The sequence below is a fragment of the Leucopleurus acutus genome, assembly GCF_964270905.1.
Source record: "Leucopleurus acutus genome assembly, chromosome: 5".
In the NCBI taxonomy this organism is placed as follows: domain Eukaryota; kingdom Metazoa; phylum Chordata; class Mammalia; order Artiodactyla; family Delphinidae; genus Leucopleurus; species Leucopleurus acutus.
The window spans coordinates 86,485,551-86,505,381 of NC_139147.1; the positions used below are offsets into that span (position 1 = coordinate 86,485,551).

General features: G+C 37.9%; 1 pseudogene across 1 annotated transcript; it reads left to right on the plus strand.

The window, feature by feature from the left end:
* Positions 1-17,964: 17,964 nt before the first annotated feature.
* Positions 17,965-18,719, plus strand: LOC309961933 (coiled-coil domain-containing protein 90B, mitochondrial-like; annotated as a pseudogene). Its single transcript has one exon. The product of its transcript is annotated as a coiled-coil domain-containing protein 90B, mitochondrial-like (transcript).
* The last annotated feature ends 1,112 nt before the right edge of the window (positions 18,720-19,831 follow it).

The following is a 19,831-nucleotide window of genomic DNA, read 5'->3' on the forward strand; positions in this document are numbered from 1 at the left end:
AACTTCCTCTAGATTTTGGCATTTCCCTTGCCTTGCTGTGCACTTCTGGGAGAAACAAAGGGCAAGGGGAAACAAAGAAAAAGAAAAACATTGGTGTTTTCCAAATTTTCCGTGGTGATCAGGTATCACAGTTAGGAAAATATATTTAAAATGCAAGAGAGAAAGTCAAGATATATGAACTTTAGGAATAGCAGTGATCTAGTTTTCTTTGAAAATTGAGTCAATCTAGACATTACACTTTACACAAGAAAAAGTTTTGTGAATCCCAGACACCCAGCCTCTTTTGCAATCTCCCATATCACCTTGAGAGCCTCGAGGTAATTCCATCAAAGAATCATGGAATCACATAGCTTTGTAGCAGCGAGTTGAATATCCTGTTAAGATAACTAGAATTTAAAAATTTTTAAACAAAAATATTAGTACAGGTGGCATCTCTTTTATTTAATTTACTCACATGAAAATAAATTCAGGACCAGAGCCATGCTGTAGGTAGTCCCTGTGGGAATAGAGGCTGTGTCAGTTAGCCTAGGCTGGGCTGCATGTGATGGCGAGCCCAAAGTTATGAAGCCTTAAACCAGGTCAAAAGTTTCTCTTTCACGTGAAATTAATGTGGAGTTAATGATTCCAGGGCTGACGTGGTAACTCCATGGCCCTCAGAGACCACAACTCCTTTGTTCTTGCTGCTTTGCCTTCAGAGTTTACCTCATGTCGAAAACAGCAATTCTAGCTCTAGTCATCACATTTGCATTCCAGGGGATATAGAAGACTGAGGGCCAAAGAGATTCCCAGAAACTGCCACACAGCTCCTCCAGTTGTATTTCAAAAGCCATTGCTTAAACACATGGCTACGCCTGGCTGCAAGGAAGGCAGGAACTGTCTTCCTTATTCTGGGCAGTAGAGTGCTGGAGTTATATTAATAAGGAAGAAGGTGAGAATGGATATCAGGGCAGAGAGCCATCAATCTGTGTCAGTATGTCAACAAGATGCCTATTCTAATAACTGTTCTCATCCTGGTTACTACCTTTTCCTTCACTTTTATCTTCACCTAATATCTCCTGGATGAAAGTACAGAGCAATGAAACATCAGTTACGTTATGTGATGCCTGTAACAATAGTAATGAACTGGGAAGACAAGAGGTAAAGTAGAGATGGTTTCTAACTTAGAAACAAAAAGACAAGGGGGAAGAAGGACCTATTTACTCTCCTCCTCTCTCTCTCTCTCACCCCTGCCCCCTCCACACAAATTTGTACACACTCTAGCTATTTTTTCTTATTTCTTGGCCAGAGCACATCACTGTAGAGTTGAAATATTTCACATGATCCAGTGAAGAGAAAATGACAGTTACTTGACCTTTTTGTACTTAATGGCAGATCATTTAACAGAAAGGACTGCTGGTTTGTCTAGGGAATTAGTAAGGAGGAATATACTAATATATAAAAGGCATCAGCAATAAAAGAAGCAAAACCTTTTACAAATCACTCAGGAGAAGAAAGTCAAAAGGCCTGAGTTTCTTTGGTTATTTCAAACACTGCCTTTCTTTGGGTATCTTTTGCTCTCAAATTTTTGCCAATTGAGATATGTTATTTCACTGGGATAGCCAGTTGAAGTGGGGAGTGCCTATATCATCAACAAAAACAATGCATTCAAAGTGAGAAGATTCATTTGTTGTCTCTTTCAGCTTCAGGGTATGGGTTGCCTTACTCAGGGGAAGCTATATGGTAATATTCAAAGACAATGTAGGATGGAGACTTGATTGGGCTGGCCTTGAGAGTACAGCAATGTGAGTCAAGACCAACATTATAATGTGTTGATTGATTAATTAGTTGGATGATGGTAGTGCAATGTGGTAAAAATAATATATAGCTAGAACTGTGGTTCTCAAACTTTAGTGTTAATAAACTGAGTAATAATCAACTGAGGAGCGTGTTAAAACCACCTGGTCCTTGTCCAGCCACAAAACTCTAACTTATTACATCTGGATAGGTCCCAGGAATCTGAATTTTTTTTTTTTTTTTTTGGTCGCGCCTCACAGCATGCCCTGCAGTGGAACATTTCCCTGCAGTGGAAAAGTTGAGTCTTAACCACTGGACCACCAGGGAAGTCCCCCAGGAATCTGGATTTTTGCTAAGCATCCTAGGACCAAGCTTTGAGAAATACTGACCTAGAAATTCAGGTAGTATGGAAATGATAGAATATGAGATTTAATACTATAAGAACTGGATTTGACTCACCTTCGCCGTTTATAAACTGTGTGATATTGGACAAACTACTTAACCTCTGAGATCAGTTTCCTCATTTTTAAAATGGTAAACATATAACTACCTCATAGGATTGTTTTTTGAATTAACTGGAAAAAGATACTTGAAAACATATAGTATGTTGCTTGGCACATAATAAAGATATAAAAAAGTTTCTCCATCATGACATAATCTGAAGCGCTCCACAGAGACTCTTTACCCACAAGGTCTACCACAAGTAATCACCTGAAATTCCTACCAAAGAATCAGGCCTCTGGGTTAAAGCACAGTCTTTAGAAAATACCTGTTTGTTTGTTTTTTTAAATCAGGTGTAAGGCTCATAGGTTTTTCTTTTATTTTAACATTTTATTTTATATTGGAGTATAGCCGACTGACAATATTGTGATGGTTTCAGGTGCACAGCACAGTGACTCATCCATGCATATACATGTATCGATTCTCCCCCAGACTCCCCTCACATCCAAGATGCCACATCATTGAGCAGTAGGTCCTTGTTGGTTATCCTTTTTAAATATAGCGCTGTGTACATGTCAATCCCAAACTCCCTAACTATCCCTTCCCTCTACCCTTCCCCCACCTGGTAACCATTTCTCTAAGTCTGTGAGTCCATTTCTGTTTTGTAAATACGATCATCTATATCATTTCTTTTTAGATTCCACATATAAGCAATATCATATGATTTGTCTTTCTCTGACTTACTTCACTCAGTATGACAATCTCTAGGTCCATCCATGCTGCTGCAAATGGCATTATTTCATTCTTTTTTATGGCTGAGTAATATTCCATTGTATATATGTACCACATCTGCTTTATCCATTCCTCTGTCAATGGACATTCAGGTTGCTTCCATGTCTTGGCTATTGTAAACAGTGCTGCAATGAACACTGGGGTGCATGTATCCCTTTGGACCATGTTAGAAAATACCTGTTGTGATTCAAGTAAGTCACTTGAACTGCTAATCCTTACCTTGTGCTTCCTTGGGTGTGTTCTGTGGAACAGGAGTCCTGTGGGACATTAAGAGGTGGTATTAAAAAAGCTTTCATTGGGCTTCCCTGGTGGCGCAGTGGCTGGGAGTCCGCCTGCCGCTGCAGGGGACACGGGTTCGTGCCCCGGTCTGGGAAGATTCCGCGTGCCGTGGAGCGGCTGGGCCCGTGAGCCATGGCCGCTGAGCCTGCGCGTCCGGAGCCTGTGCTCCGCAACGGAAGAGGCCACAGCAGTGACAGGCCCGCGTACCGCAAAAAAAAAAAAAAAAAGCTTTCATTGACAAATAATTTTGGAAAATGCAGGATTAAAAAAATCAATAAAGTTTTCCAGTGTAAGACTTCTCTAAGCCTTTAATATGTTAATGCACATTTTGTCCTCAAGGGTGAGGTTGTGTATAAACATTTCCTAAATTTAACAGGAAAATCCTTTTGAATGAAGCATCTCAGGGGAACACACTTGGGATACATAATGACATATTTCCACACATTGAAGTTTTAGGTTTGCTAGCAGAGAGCAGTAAGCTAAGAGAGAAACTAGAATGGTGGATTTGGGGAAGAGGAAATAGGAAAAGGCGTGGGATATAGGATGAAGCCTGGGGAGGGCAAATCCAAGTGAAAAGCTCACAGCAGCTGAGGACATCATGGGGGAACCAGGGGTCCTAGAGGCCAGGCCCTAATACGAAGCCTTTAGGGACTTCCCTGGTGGCGCAGTGGTTAAGACTCCACTTTTCCACTGCAGGGAAACGTTCCACTGCAGGGCATGCTGCGAGGTGGACATGGGTTCAAGCCCTGGTCCGGGAAGATCCCACATACCACGGAGCAACTAAGCCCGTGTACCACAACTACTGAGCCTGCGCTCTAGAGCCCGCAAGCCACATCTACTGAAGCCCACATGCCCTGGGCCCACACGCTGCAACTACTGAAGCCCACGTGCTCTAGGGCCTGTGTGCCAGAACTACTGAGCTCGTGTGCTGCAACTACTGAAACCGGCACGCCTAGAGCCTGTGCTCCACAACAGGAGAAGCCACTGCAGTGAGAAGCCCACGCACCGCAACAAAGAGTAGCCCCCACTCGCCGCAACTAAAGAAAGCCTGCGTGCAGCAACGAAGACCCAAAGCAGCCAAAAATAAATAAAATTAAAAAAAAGAAAAGAAGAAACCATTAAAGTCAAAATGCCTTAGTCACGATTTAGTCTAGTACTGCTCCTCTAGGGGAAAAAATTTTGTGCTTCCTTTCTCTGTTCTTATTTTTACCTTCATAGCTTCTGATCTGCCTAATTGAGGTCACCTTGGTACTCACAGTGGAAGTTCATTCCTCTTCTCTTCCAAAAAACAGAAACTTTATTTAGATATTTAACATATGTCAGGCATTGGACTTGGAGCTAAGAATCAAAAGGTGAATAAGATATTGTTTATGTCCTTGAAGAACAATCATCTGGTACGGGAGAGATATAGGTAAACAGATGATTATAGTTGTGTGATAATGTTAATTAGGTTACTGTAAGGCCAACTGGCCCGAGGCAGGGGAACGCAATCAGACTCACAGGTTGCATCAGACCGAAACTTTCCGGACCACCCAGTTCCAGAAACTGACCTAGAGACTTTCCGGACCACCCAGTTCCAGGAGCTGACCTGGGGACTTTCCACCCAGCCCAGTCTTCCCGCCTTTCGAGGGGCGGGACTAATGGTCCCAAGACTGATGCGACCCGCACCAGATATTGCCACGATACCCGAAAAGACCACCAAATAAGGAATACCCTGCGCCCTCCCGGATTCATCACACCCCTTTCCCTTCTTCCCCTACAAATTCTGCCCAAACCCTTGCCTGGGCGCGACTTCTCTGGCCCCTTTCTCTCGGACCAGTGAACCTTGCCCGGGAGCGTTCCCAAATAAAGCTTGTTTAAGCTCTCCTCCGTTTCTTGGTGCCGTTCCTTACAGTTACATTATAATTAACATAGTGAATGTTATAGTGAATGAGGGGTAGTGTTTCAGAAATTGGAGGTATCAGAAATATTTCAGGTATAAAGTTATGGTTGAGCTAATTCTTGAGGGGTAAGGGTTCCATGAAATGCAAAGGCTTAAGAGGATGAAGGATAATAGAGTTCTAAAGGACAGATTTTCAGCTGGAAGCAGGGAGCACACATAGTTGATGGAGTTCATGGCTCTTTTATGGTGTAAAGGACTGGAGGTAAATTCGTAAAACAATGATGCTAAATCCAGCCTATAATTAAGTGCTATTTTCCGGGACTTCCCGGGTGGTCCAGAGATTAACTCCTTGCTTTCACTGCAGGGGGCACTGGGTTGGATCCTTGGTCAGGGAACTAAGATCCCACGTGCTGCGCCACACGGCCAAAAACAAACAAACAAAAAAAAAGAGCGATTTTCCATCCATGACACAGTGATGTTTATGAAAGAAGTCAGCACTTAAAACACTATGGGTAAGGGCATATAATGGGCTTTGTGGTCATCCTGATAGATTCCCACTCAGGTGGGCTTTCCTGGGAACCTACATAATCACGGCTAAATCTTTCTTTTTTAATTGAAGTATAGTTGATTAACAATGTTGTGTTAAGTCACTGCTGAATCTTGAGTGTATCATCTATGCCCTTCGCTTACACAAAGCAAAGGTTCTTGAATCAGATAACCAATCTATTCTTGAATCAGATAACCAATCTATTTTCATCTGAAATTAGCCCGTCCTTCACGGAGAAATTCACATCTCAGGCATACCCAGGGTGAAAATTTCCCTGACTACTGTAGTACATAGCACCATCTTTTTCTGAATTTATGAAGTGTTTATGGTCTATTGAGAACATTAGACACACAACTCAACTCATTCACTAGAGTTTCCTCTTATATGGAAATGATCCCTGAGAATTTCTTAAATCACCATTTAAATTGATAAGGTCTGACCTGCTCACTCTGAAATTCAAGAATTAGCTAGTTTTTTCTTTGCTATTTTTTTTGCTGTGTCCTCTCTTCTGTGGAGCAGTCCACAGACCCCAACCTTGAAGGGGTCCAAGGTTTCAATTTGCACATTGACAAGAGAAAATGGAAATTTCTCCCTAAGCAGGGGAGACTATATGAAATTTGAGGTCAGGGGACATGTCTTATATTTCTTTTTATCCTCCCTGGTTTCCAATATTATTATTATTATTATTATTATTGGCCACACTGTGCGGCATGCGGGATCCTGGGATCGAACCCGTGCCCCCTGCAGTGGAAGTGCAAGGCCCTAACCCCTGGACCGCCAGGGAATTCCCTCCAGTATTATTCTTTGTTGGTTTGTTGATGAGCCTGGGGAGAGAAACACCTATATGGCATTAGAACTATGAAGATACTTTCCTGGACAAAAATGGCTACTTATTGTGGAGGGAGCCAGACAGAGAAGCTATCTCTCTGCCTGGAGGCAAGTGTCCCTGATAAACACCTACTTCTTTTCTGCAAGGCTCTATGTATTTAAATATTTCGTAAAAGAAAACCTCAATTTTATGAAATAAAACTGTTTTCCTCTAATCAGGAATTAAGAGTTTTAAAATATGTATAGATAAAACAGAGATAAAAATCTGTAGACCTATTGATCATTTTAAGTTCTGAAAAAAAAAAAAAAACTATGTTGTTAAAGAAATAACAATGTTAAGAGCCACTAACGTATATGCCTCCAGTGCTTTTTGACAAAATGTAGAAGAGAAAAGCAGAATGCTGTCTCCTTCATAACTGCTATTACTTTAGGCAATACTTTGGCCACAAGGTCTGCTGCCTTGCCTCTCTGATTTTCTTATTTCAACAATTGCACTAAATTCTGGGTAAATTAATTTTCCCTCAAAGTGAAAAGTCCTTTTAATAATTTCTTGAACGTTCACATCATTGTCATTAATGGGCTTTGTTCTGTTCACTGTAGGATAACTTCTTTATATACTTGTCTTTTCAAAGGCTTTCTTCCCATGAATAGACATCATAGTAAGTCACTTGAAAACAATCTCCTGTAAATATGGATTTTTTTCAATATTATCAACCATTGTCTCATAATTTTCTTTCATGACTCTGACTTGGAATTACAGAAACCCTCGTCATGAATACCAGGTCAAATTCTATACTTCTAGCTTGAAAAAGCAGTTTAATAATAAATACAAAGCTTATTGTAGTTTAAAAAACAATAGTAAAGCATCAATATAGGTTAGGATTCTGAAGAACTTACTTTTTAAGTATCTTTTGTTCTCACTCTATACTTTGAAGTTGAAACTGAGAATTCAAGATAAAAATATGAATAGTTAAGAGTTCAAGGAAATGTCACTTGGAGACCATATTCTTTTTTTTTTTTTTACTTTTTTTTTTATATTGGGGGTATAGTTGTTTTACAATGTTGTGTTAGTTTCTACTGTACAGCGAAGTGACTCAGCCATATGTACATATATCTCCTCTTTTTTGGATTTCCTTCCCATTTAGGTCACCACAGAGCACTAAATAGAGTTCCCTGTGCTATACAGCAGGTTCTCATGAGTTATCTGTTTTATACATGTTAGTGTATATATGTCAATCCCAATCTCCCAATTCATCCCACCTCCCCTTTCCCACCTTGGTGTCCATACGTTTGTGCTCTATGTCTGTGTGGAGACCATATTCTTGAGAAGATTTTTTTTTTTTTTTTAATTACCAAGAGAGGGATTCAGGGTAGTGCATTGTTAAGACCTGTAGGCTCCAATGAGTGACACACTAGACTGTGTGAGCCTCTTGGTTCTTCCACTAGTTAGCTGTGTGACTTTGGTGTCCTCATCTATAAATTGGGGATTACAGCAGCTATTTCAAAGGGCTTTTATGAAAATAAATAAGGCAACACATATAAAGTGCTTAGCAGTATCTTACACTTATTAAAATTACTATTATTTTAACAGATCGAGGTAGCGTTTGTTGTAAGATATGTGTAATCTAATGTTAACTTTGTGGTCTGAAGTGTTTAGCTATCAAACGGATTCTTTTTTTCTTGAATCCGTTTCAAGAAAAAACGGTGGAGGGGACACCCGGAAGAAGATTCTTTAGTAGATCAAATCTTTTGTCACTGAAGTGTTCTGAAATATATCTTGATGTTTAAAAAAACAAATTATTATGATTGTATATGTTTGCCTGTTATTTTAGCATTGTATGAAATTTACAATTGGGAAACAAAATAACTCCAGGAATGAGAATTTAGAAACTTTCTTTTTTATAGGGCCCAAGGGGACCATTTTCAGGGGTGATAGTACTTTCATTTGGGACACTCAGGTAAGAACACAACTCTTCCAGGAAATCTATGTGATTGAGTATTATTTTTGTGTCCTCCACGAGGGCGGCCAGCCATGTAGAGCAGGTCAAACCCACAGGCCCAGTTCTCCACAAATCAAGTGGATTGAGAATAAATTTACAGGCCACACACCCAGGTGTGTCAAAAAGCACTTTATTCTTCTACAGGTAAAATTAATATCTATCTCTAGCTCTTATTCCTCTGAGATGCAGAGATTCAATTTCAATTTAATTCAGGTTTGCATCTAATCCTGGAAGGTTTAAATGGAACTCACCAAGAATTTCTGGGGCTTGGCTGAAAGAGTTGGGTGCAGGGTCCACTCTCCAATCCATTTAAAACATCTAGCACAATTTCTTTCTTGTCTATCCCCTCCCCCTGCTTTACCTTCCCCCAGTCTGGACAACCTATGTTTAGCCTTCAGAGTAGATGTTATGTCTCCTCACCTAGTCTCCTTCCAATTTTTTTTAAATGGATAAACCTTATGTCCTGAATCCTCCAGAGACTGGATTTTTGAAATGCTTTAAGCCCAGATTTTGCAAGTAAAAAGTTGTGTGTTTCATTTAAGAGCCATCAGAGAAATGTGACTGACAAGATATTTGATGATATTAAAGAATTACTGTTTAATTTTTAAATGTGATAATGGTATTTATTGTGGTTATATTTTCTTTAAAAAATGAGTCTTTTCTAGCTAATATATCTTGTAGAACAAACAAACAGGTGCGGAAAAAGGGAATCACAAAAAAGTCTTTATCTTGGAGATATGTACTTAATATTTGTGAGTGAAATTATATGGTGTCCAGAATTTGCCTCTGAAACTTCAAGGCAGAAGCGGAGTGAGTAAGGGTGTAGATTAATTGGAGCTGGCCTTGAGTTGATAATAGTTGAAACTGGGTGGTGCATAGGTAGGAGTTTATTGTATTAGTCTCTCTGCCTTTGTATTTTGTTTGAGAATTCCCATAATAAAAATGGTTTTTTATTTTGTTTTGTTTTGTTTTTTTTAAAGCCATAAGTTCTAAGAGCCTCTTACAGCAATCAGAAAACAAGAATTGAACGTCTGTGTATTCTGAATTCTGGTCATCCCTCCTTCCCTGAGTAATGCCTAGCTCTGATCAATTGAGAAGAGTCACAGAATGACATAATATTCTTGGAAAGGGGAAATCTTGTTAATATATCAAAGTTTCATCCTATTACACAAACCAATCAGTCAATTCAGACTTTGGATATGGTAATATTTAATGATTAAAAATATGAATGACTGATACTTCCCTAATATCCTTTGGTTATATATTCACCACGTTAGATGTGCAAATTGATGCAGAAAGTTTGGAACTGTGAAAATATTTCGTAGGCTTGATGATTTATCAACCAGTTAGCCAGCTGGTTGGGGGGCAGGAGTAGGGAAGAGATTACACCACATGAGTTATTCTGCACAGTTCAGCTAATGGAAAATGTTTTCCATATTATGGCCTCCATTGCTGAGAGTTTGTGTAAATTGATCTAACCACACTCCTGAAAATGTAACAAGCTCCTATAAGAGAAAGAAGTTAGTATGAGTAAAACATTGTATTAAAATAAAGTAGTGGTAACGTTCATGTCAATATAAAAAAAATGACGAAGGTAGCTACTGTGCAGGCTATAGAATATTTAGCAATATAATGGCTGATTTCATCCCTGATTTGTCCCCTACGGTAGAGAATTTATTCGTAAAACATTTATTGAGCACCTATGCTATGCAAAGAACTGGACATGAGAAGACAAATAATACACAAACCCCAACGTGGAGCTCATGGTATGGTAGGTAGCTGGGGGTACAGCCTGGACTACTTCTGATTACCCTCTCATCCTCTCACTCTCCCAGCTTCTTTTAATAAGTATAAGATTAATACAAGTATTAAGATCAGAATTTAGAAAATTCTGCAAAACGATTACTTATAATTAGTTTGAAACATTTAGAAACACATAGATTTATTCTCCTTAAATGGCAAAGAGTAGCTAAGATGAACAACTACTGGATATTATAATTTAGTGCAATACTTTTCTTTGATAATCTTGAAATTCGGAGCTAGGTGTCGGAGAAAAGGTGTTTTTCTTCTCAACTCATTTATTCTCCCACCCATTTCTTCTTTTCTTCACTCCCTATATCTCTGCTAGAGCCACAGTGAAAATTATTTTAATTTCTAAAAGGCACTTCTGTGGGAGAGAGGAAAAAAAATGTTACAGTGAAATAAATGTTGGAACAGGCAGAGTGTCCTCTATGAAGGACATTGAAGTAGCTAATAGTTCCCCTAAGAGATTACCAGTGAAGTGGTCTTGCATGAAAGAAAGGTGGCATGAAAGATCATTGCTTCAGTTATTATTAATGGAATGCTATTCCGACAAAGATCATCTGGGGAATGGTTCTGATTGGTCATCTGGTACCATCAAAGGTAGTTTGTTTAGCTGTGTGATTAATGCCACTGTTTTCAAGGTCTCCTCATGGCACTTCAATTAAATGGAAGCTGTGGCAGTTAGAGAAGCTTTCTTGAACTCTTTGCAGAGTTTCAGGAAAGGAAAACTTTTCCATTAACTGTGAAGTTAAAAAAAATATCCTATAATGTATTTCTTAACCAGATTAGAAACCAGAACCCTGGTAGGCTTTTGTTTAGCTATTTTGCTGAGGGTGTTCTGCTAAGGCCATGCAAAGAATGAATAATTCAGATTGAAAACCTTGGTATTTTACTTAAAAGCCTTATTTTCATTTTTGGAAAATGTGACAGCAAGAATTAGTAGTGGCACTTCTGTTTCAATAATGGTGGTGATGTTTAAATGACAACAAATACATAATTGGACTTACATGCACATCTATGGACACAAAAAAAATGTCATTACCTATTTTGGTGGAACATTTTACACTTATTCTATAAGCGACAAAAATCAGCTTAAGTTGTTTTTATCGATAAGCAATGAATCAATGTGAGAAACCCTTGTGGCATTCATACTTTGAGAAAAACATCCTTTTTTTCCATTCCCTGATTTTGAAAGGATGAAATTGTTTGTTTTAAATAAGATCCTTGATGAATCCTCCTTAAATAAATGTTAACCCATTTTCATAACATTCCTTAAAGTCCTGTGGAGATCAATAATTAGACTCCTCAAATTAGAAGATAGATTAGAGACAAACTGTAGCAGAATAATTCTATGCTTCCCTCAGTTTGATTGAGATGAAATTGTCTAAATATCATAGGGTATGAGATTTAGCATTTTATGGTGAGAACAGAGAAAAGAGATTAGGAAATAGCATGTTGTGGGAAGAATCGGGGAACTCATTGATAGCACTTTGGGTACCAATCATTTCACCCATGGAAGACACAGGATAAATAATGATATAAAACAACAAAGAAAAATAACTACTCTTCTCTCAACTACTGCATAGATATTCATTTTAAGATTAAGAATGAAATAAATTTATGTATTAATAAGAAATATGACTTTGAGCTCAAAGACTTGCTGTGAATTCCTGGTTTACTAAATCCCAACAGTGAGGTCTGAGTATTTCCACGCCTCCTTGAAGTTTCTGAGACACACAGAGAGTCACAAATAGTTTTTTTTTAAACCAATTTTTAATTGAAGTATAGTTGCTGTACAGTATTACATGTTAAGGTGTACAACATAGTGATTCACAATTTTTAAAGGTTATTCTCCGTTTATAGTTATTATAACAGATACTCATTACTTTTTGTCTGCCAATCTCTTGGCATTATACTGTATGATCCATTTGTTAACTTGAATTAAATTTCTTTTAAATATATGGTGCCTTGGTAGGTGTTTTCCCAGATGTCGCTAACCTTAAAAATTACACATGCATTCAACTTTGGAGTAGCCATTAAACATTGCTAGGTTTCTACTAGAGACCACTTTAGCCCACCTATTAGTTGGGACATATGGGTAAACTCTGAGAATTAAATATATAAAACAACGAGCTATAGATATGTTAAGATGACTGTCCTGTCTTTAGCATTTTTATAGGCTTAATCTGTGTCTTCTCTTTTGCAGCGGCTCAATGAAAATGTGGCTGCAGCTGTTTGCTATTTTCGTTCCTTGCTCCTTTCCCTGGCTCAGGTAATTCTCCATACCTGTTATTTGGCCAGGCTGCTCCACAATTCACCAGCCCTCCGTGGTTCTTGCATCAAATACAACTCACACTTCACCAACAGATGGTTCAGTACAATTTCTGTTTGTCTCAGATTCTGCCCAGGAAGGCAAGCTGTTTCTAATTCAGTCCACAGTAGAATCCTGAGAGCTGGCTTCCCATCCCTCTCCAGTCTTATCCCTGCTTGGTCATTTAGTGCCCTCATTCCCTTTTTCTTCCTGACAAATCTAATCCCAAGGAAGATTTAAAACCCACAATTCATTCTAAATCAATGATATTGTTTAAAGGGTTAGATCTGTCAGGCACATCTACATTTACTAGCTGACATGAGTTTTAGATAATAAAATTATTCTTTATTGGTAGAATTTTAGGTCTCAGAAGACATATTGGAAAAGGTTTCTTGGGGGGTGCCGGGGGTGCAGGTGAGTCAAAGGGTCTCATCCAGCACCTCAGAAAATACTCCCAGTCTTTTACTTTGCTTACTTATGAGATTAGTTCTGGTGAGGCATAGCGTCCCTTCTCCAAACCATCTCTCTTTCCCCACCCTTATATTGCATATCAGGGAAACCTCTACTAAGAAGCTTTTCTTGATTAGTCTCACCATGCTTCATCCAGCCTGTTTAAATTCTGGCCTACTCTTGCACTGTTATCAGGCTGTTAAAGACCTCCAAGGTCCTGGGCCTAACACTTTTATAGACCCTACCCAACATCATATCATATCGAATTGTACTGACATCCCACTTCAACTATATATTTTTTTCCTGCAACAATAATTTAAAAGGATTGTAATACTTTTATGTCCAAAAATTTTTAGCTATGTATAGCTTGTTTATTTTAAGATTGACTATAGTTTCTTGGTAATCATTGTGCATCCTCAGAAATTTTGGTGATAAGAAAATATACCTTACTCTTTTTTTAATGTAATGATGTTTTATGAATATTAAATTTCACAGGTAGTGAAGAAGATATGATGGTGACAGTTTGTGGAAATTTAATTCAGCACTTAATTTACTTTTAAAGTTTTTTGTAATGACATTTATTTTCAGGTTTCAAACATTTTTACAAGTGCTCAAAAGGCTCATTGTTAAAAAATAAATTTATTTATTTATGGTTGTGTTGGGTCTCAGTTGCTGTGCGTGGGCTTTCTCTAGTTGCAGCAAGTGGGGGCTTCTCTTCGTTGTGGTGCACGGGATTCTCATTGCGGTGGCTTTTCTTGTTGCAGAGCACAGGCTCTAGGTGCATAGGCTCAGTAGTTGTGGCTCGCAGGCCCTAGAGTGCAGGCTCAGTAGTTGTGGTGCACGGGCTCAGTTGCCAGGACGCATGTGGGATCTTCTCGGACCAGGGATCGAACCCATGTCCCCTGCACTGGCAGGCAGATTCTTAACCACTGCACCACCAGGGAAGTCCTTGAAGGCTCATTTTTTAAAAAATTTATTTTATTGAAGTATAGTTGATTTACAATGTTGTATTAATTTCTGCTGTACAGCAAAGTGATTCAGTTGTACATATATATATTCTTTTTCATATTCTTTTCCATTATGGTTTATTACAGTATATTGAATATAGTTCCCTGTGCTATACAGTAGGACCTTGTTGTTTATCCATCCTATATATAATAGCTTATATCTGCTAATCCCAAATTCCTAGTCCTTCCCTACCCCTGCCCCCTTTGGCAACCACAAGTCTGTTCTCTATGTCTGTGAGTCTGTTTCTTCATAGACACTCATTTTAATGACATCTATATATCGAGTAATGCACTGGCAGAGAAAGTTAAGAAGTTGAAAAGACAGTCCCTGCCCTCAAAGAGCTCAGAGGAACATATTTAAGGAAATAATAGCCATGCAGGGTGATAAGTGCACTAATTAAAATAGCATTAGGGACACACAGATGGCTGTGACTAACTCAACTCAACCCAGTTCTCAGAAGAGGTGACTTTTGAGTGTAACAGTGACTGACTTCAGTCATTCCTAGATTGAAGAGTCAGGATCATTCATGGAGGACTGTCTCATTAATTACTTTCACATTCTATTTTTTAACTAATACAATCTTGAGTTCTTGTAAAAATCTGGAACATCTACCAGAATTGGTCTGATAGGATTCTCAACCCATTGGGTCATCCTCTTTGCAGGAGCCTCCCTTCCACTGTAGAGATAGAATATGAATAGGAGGGTGATCCAGTTGCACGTGATCTTCAGAGAGAAACTTTGAGGTCAGTGCTATCGTGATCCCATCAAATAGGTGAGGAAATAAAAACTCAGAGAAGGGAAGGCATTTGCCTAAAGTCAGACGGGTAGTAAAGTAGCAGAGGTGGGGATCAACCTCCCATTGGTGTGACTCCACAACACTTAACCTCACCACTCTTTAGACCGGGACACTGAACGCACACTCCCACCTCATTCCTATGGCTGCTATTCTCTAGGTAACTTGGTGTGAAGTACATTTTTCTCAATTTCCTTCTCTGATGATGAAATGTAAAAGAACTTTTAGAAAGAAGGAGAAAAAAACCCTTTCCATATTCAGGAAGAGGTAAAAACTTATATCAGGAAAAGATAACTCAGAAAGGAAAAAATATTGAGCACAAAGTCATTCTCCTGATACCCCCAGCTTTTCCCAAAGCTTCTTTTATAAAGTGACAAGCATTTCCGTCTTCACCCTACATTTCTGCCTACCTTAGCAAGAAATATTTTGCTTGATACATAATTTTTGATAAGGGAAGATGCATCAGAATAAAAAGGTGATAATATTTCATATACTTGAATGAATTTTAGGATGGAAGTTAAACAGAACAATAGGTGTAGTCATATTATAACCATTTTTAATGATCCCATTTTAAGATCTTGTTAGAGGCTAAGAATAGAACCCACACAAGCATTGAGTTAGTGAAAGGTACTAATAGCAAAAATTCCTCAGAGCCATGAAGATTAGTCTTTGCTGTAAGTTAGGATAATATTCTGTTAGAGGAGTTCTGATTTTAGTATTGTGTAAGCTGTTTTCTTAATACATATCTACCCTCTGCCTAGGTGATATTCATGAAATAAGGCATAGATAATGCATTTAGTAACACTGAGCTGAATCATGCAAAACATAATTTGTGTGCAATTTTGGGGAGTGTAAAATAAAAGTTGTTTTAAGTGTCAGAAAAAAAATCCATAAAAATAAAGCATTCTAATCAGAGAAAAAATTCAAAAGCTTGTGTCATAAAGGAAAACAATTTACTTGTGCCGGTACCCTTAATAAGTGCCCCAAAGCGTTCCAGTGCTGTTACATTCTCTAATGATATTACAGTATGTGGCACATCTCATCTAATCTGTTAGTAAAATCCTAAAGTCACTTATGTCAGTCTCTAATGCAAGCCAAATGAGTCTTTCCAGTAATAAGAAGCTTCGCAGAATTAGTTTTCGTTTTGCAGAAAATTGCCATTGGGGCTGGCACTTTTATCTAAAAATTTCACTCGTGCATAAGCAAAAAACTCATATATTATTTGGTTACATTCCATCAGTATGAGAAATAACATTGTGAGAATTCTATGCATGCTAATGATATATAGAAATCCACCTGCTTTCAGATAAAATGAGTTTAATTTTCTGTTGCCCACTGCCTGGTTGGCCTTTCATAAATTACTTATGCACAGCTATTATTAAAATAGAGGGAAAGCAAATTAGAAAGTCCTCCTATCTCTCCACTGGATTTAGCCAAGGCAGGACTGTGACAGCTAGAGTCAGCGTTTTTGAAAAAATTCTGCTCTCTTGAAAAATTTTGCATCTCTATACAATTCTATACCACTGTTGTAAACGTTCTGACCTGCCTTCTTACCAAATTAACCTAAATCCTTTCTATTTTTCAACATTAATGGAATCCTCTAGAGTCCTGCTGATATATATTAAAATATATTTATTGGTTAATTTGAATTCCAGCATTTTGTACCTCATTTCCAGCACTCCTGTTAAATCTGAACAGCTTTGGGCTTTAGCATTAAAAACTTACAAATTAAGATACATACAGTACATCTTACAATTATCAGATCAAAACAACTTAACTTTTATTGGAGTATAGAATGGTAAATTTAACTTTCTGATAAAATAGAAAATGAAGGTTGTCTGTGTGAAAGAGTTAATTGGATTTCAATGAGTGTTTTCTAGCTGATGAGGGGATGTCTTTATTGGCCAATGAATACTTGACAGCTTGGTTTTAAGGACAGGTGAAAAGTTTTTATTTCTAGAGGGTTTTGAAGTCCAAAGTTCCCAATAACTGAAGACTAATTTCTGTTAATATTACTTTGCTCAAGTAAAGTAGATCACTAGTTTCTTAGAACATCTGGTTACCATGTCTTTGAAGCCTGAGTAAGTATTGATGAGGCTCTACCCTTTCATGCCATGGTGTTAAGAGAGTTATCAAAGCACTATTTTGAAAAGCAACTTCAACCGCAGCTCATATTGTAAAAGATGAAATAAAGAACACTCCCAAGCCATTTCATAAAATATATTGATAAACAGATTTTTTTTTAAAAGAGAATTGCATCCGGTGTTGGGGAGGATGGGTTATCATACTCAAATAGCATTTAACTTAGTTCTGAAAAATTAAATATGCTCCTTAGTTTCTGTTGTTAAGATCTTCATAGTGTTTTGATATAAGTTTTGTACATAACTAAATGGAGTTTTAAAAACAGCATCTTGATAGTATAAGTTATTAACACAAATAAAATTACAAATAAGTATTTGTGGTGTATGTGTGGGGTGAAAGTGGAGCTGTCTTAGGAAAGTATGGTGGAATGGGAAAAGGAGACACATACCTCTTTTTTGCCCTCATCTTTGCCCTGAATCCAAACTAGCCATTTTTCTTTCTCTTTGGGAGAAATCTTTCAAAGTTAACAAACATACTTATGCTCACGTTCAAAATGGATGTTGGAAAAGAATACCAAGCAAACAAAACCTAGCATCACAACTAAAAGGCATACAAATGATTTTGGAAATTTGCTGCTGTAAGATACCAGAGGAAAGTATTATTTTCAGGTCCGTCCACAGCGATTTTCAAATGGGGTCATCTCTCCTCCTGTCGAAGTTTAATGACAAAGTGTTGTTCTCTCCTTGAGAGAACTGGATGAAAAATACTATTTGTGTATCCAGCATTATTAATTTTAAAATTCAGTGTGTAATTATATGGTGTTATGATGCCTTTAAAATACATCTATTCTTAAACTTGCAAGGTGGAATTCACTAGTGAGGTGGAATTCACTAGCAATAGAGTTTTGTCAAATGTATCAAAAAGAATGCAGAGTTTGAGCTTTTGCCCTCCCTCACCAGCTGCAAAGCCGAGGACATGTGGAGCCACTGGGTTTGGCGGCTCCTGCGTTCATGAAGGCCTCCGGGTTTCAACTCCCCGCGGGCCTATTTCCCCGGCCCTGCGGAGAGATTTCTTCACCGCCACAACCAAAGAAGGATAATATATGAGGCGAGTGGACATAACTCCTTTAGGACAAAGGTAATTAACTTTTGATACCCGTGCATTGGTTCAGGACTTGGAAACTCATGGATTTGACAAAGCACAAGCAGAAACAATTGTATCAGCTTTAACCACTTTATCAAATGTTAGCCCCATACTATCTATAAGGAGATGGTCACTCAAGTTCAACAGGAAATAACAGTACAACAGTTAATGGCTCATTTGGACTCCATCAGGAAAGACATGGTCGTCCTAGAGAAAAGTGAACTTGCAAATCTGCGAGCAGAGAACCAGAAAATGAAAATTGAATTAGAACAAGTTAAGCAACAACTGATAAATAAAACCAGTCGAATCAGAGCAGATAATAAACTGGATATCAACCTAGGAAGGAGCAGAGTAACAGATATGTTTACAGATCAAGAAAAGAAACTTATGGAAGCAACCACAGAATTTACCGAAAATGAAACCAAAACCAGAGTTATATTTCAGAGACCGGTAACAAAATTGACACTGAAATTGCTTATTTAAAAACCCTAATGGAGTCTAACAAGCTTGAGACAATTCGTTACCTTGCAGCCTCAGTGTTTACTTGCCTGGCAATAGCTCTGGGACTTTATAGACTCTGGAAGTAACAGTGAAACTACTATATTATGCTCCTACTGCTGTTGCTGTTGACTTAGAACAAACACTGTGCCAGGATGGATTTACTCTGAACATTGAAAGTTGCAGTAGAAACTTAACACAAGATTATTTAAAGTACATATGGACTAAAGGAAATGTTTTAGAATGGGAAGGTGTATTTTGTCTTTGTTTTTTATATATGTCTTTATTGTATTATGTTGAAAAGATGCCGTTCAAAACCTGATGGATTTGAGATAGGCCTTTTGTCTTTATCCTTTAGATAGCTCATAGAAACTGAAGCAGAGTTTTCTTGTTTGCTTGAACAACTGTAAATCATACAGGATTTCTTTGGTATGTGTTGCAAATTTGTTTAGTTATAAATAGGGAATCTAAAGTACAGAGTAGTCAAAAGACTGACCTTGTATGGTCCAGCAAGTGAGAATCAGAGGCTCTCCAACTAAATTTTTTTCAAAGAGCTAACAGCTGGGTTGTTTTCAAAACAAAACTTTCTGTATTTTGATTCAAAATATCTCAGAATCCTCTTGCCTAAGAAAATTCTTGGCACACTGTAGATAAATTTGTGTTGGATTAATAAATAAAGACCATATAGATTCCACGGTAAAAAAAAAAAAGAATATAGAGTTTGAGATCAGTGAGCTACTTGAATCATGATAGTTAATCCTGTTTATAAAATACTTAACTAGCTGAAGTTTCTTAGATGTCTTGTTTTTTACCTTGGCAATGGTGGTTTAAGCCAAGAAATCCCACGGAAGACAAATAATTAGTGTGCCATTACTCCCCAGGCATCTGCATAAAGTCTAACACCTGCATGAAAAAAGAAGCATCTATTCTTTTAGACAGTTTAAGGTAACAGCATGGTTGGCATTTTGTAGACACAGCTTCCTATCAGTTCTAAGGGTTGTAGGCTGAGAAGAAACTTAAATTGAAAATAGAAGATGAATTAAATTATCAGGATAATTCAGGCAAAAAAGTAAACTAAAGTTTTGCAAATAAATCGGTCACATGCTATTCCTCAAAAACTATAGCTTGCTTTTCCTATAGACTGTTTTGAATTAACTCATCATTTAATTGATCAGTTGTTTCCCTGTAAATTGCTTGAAGA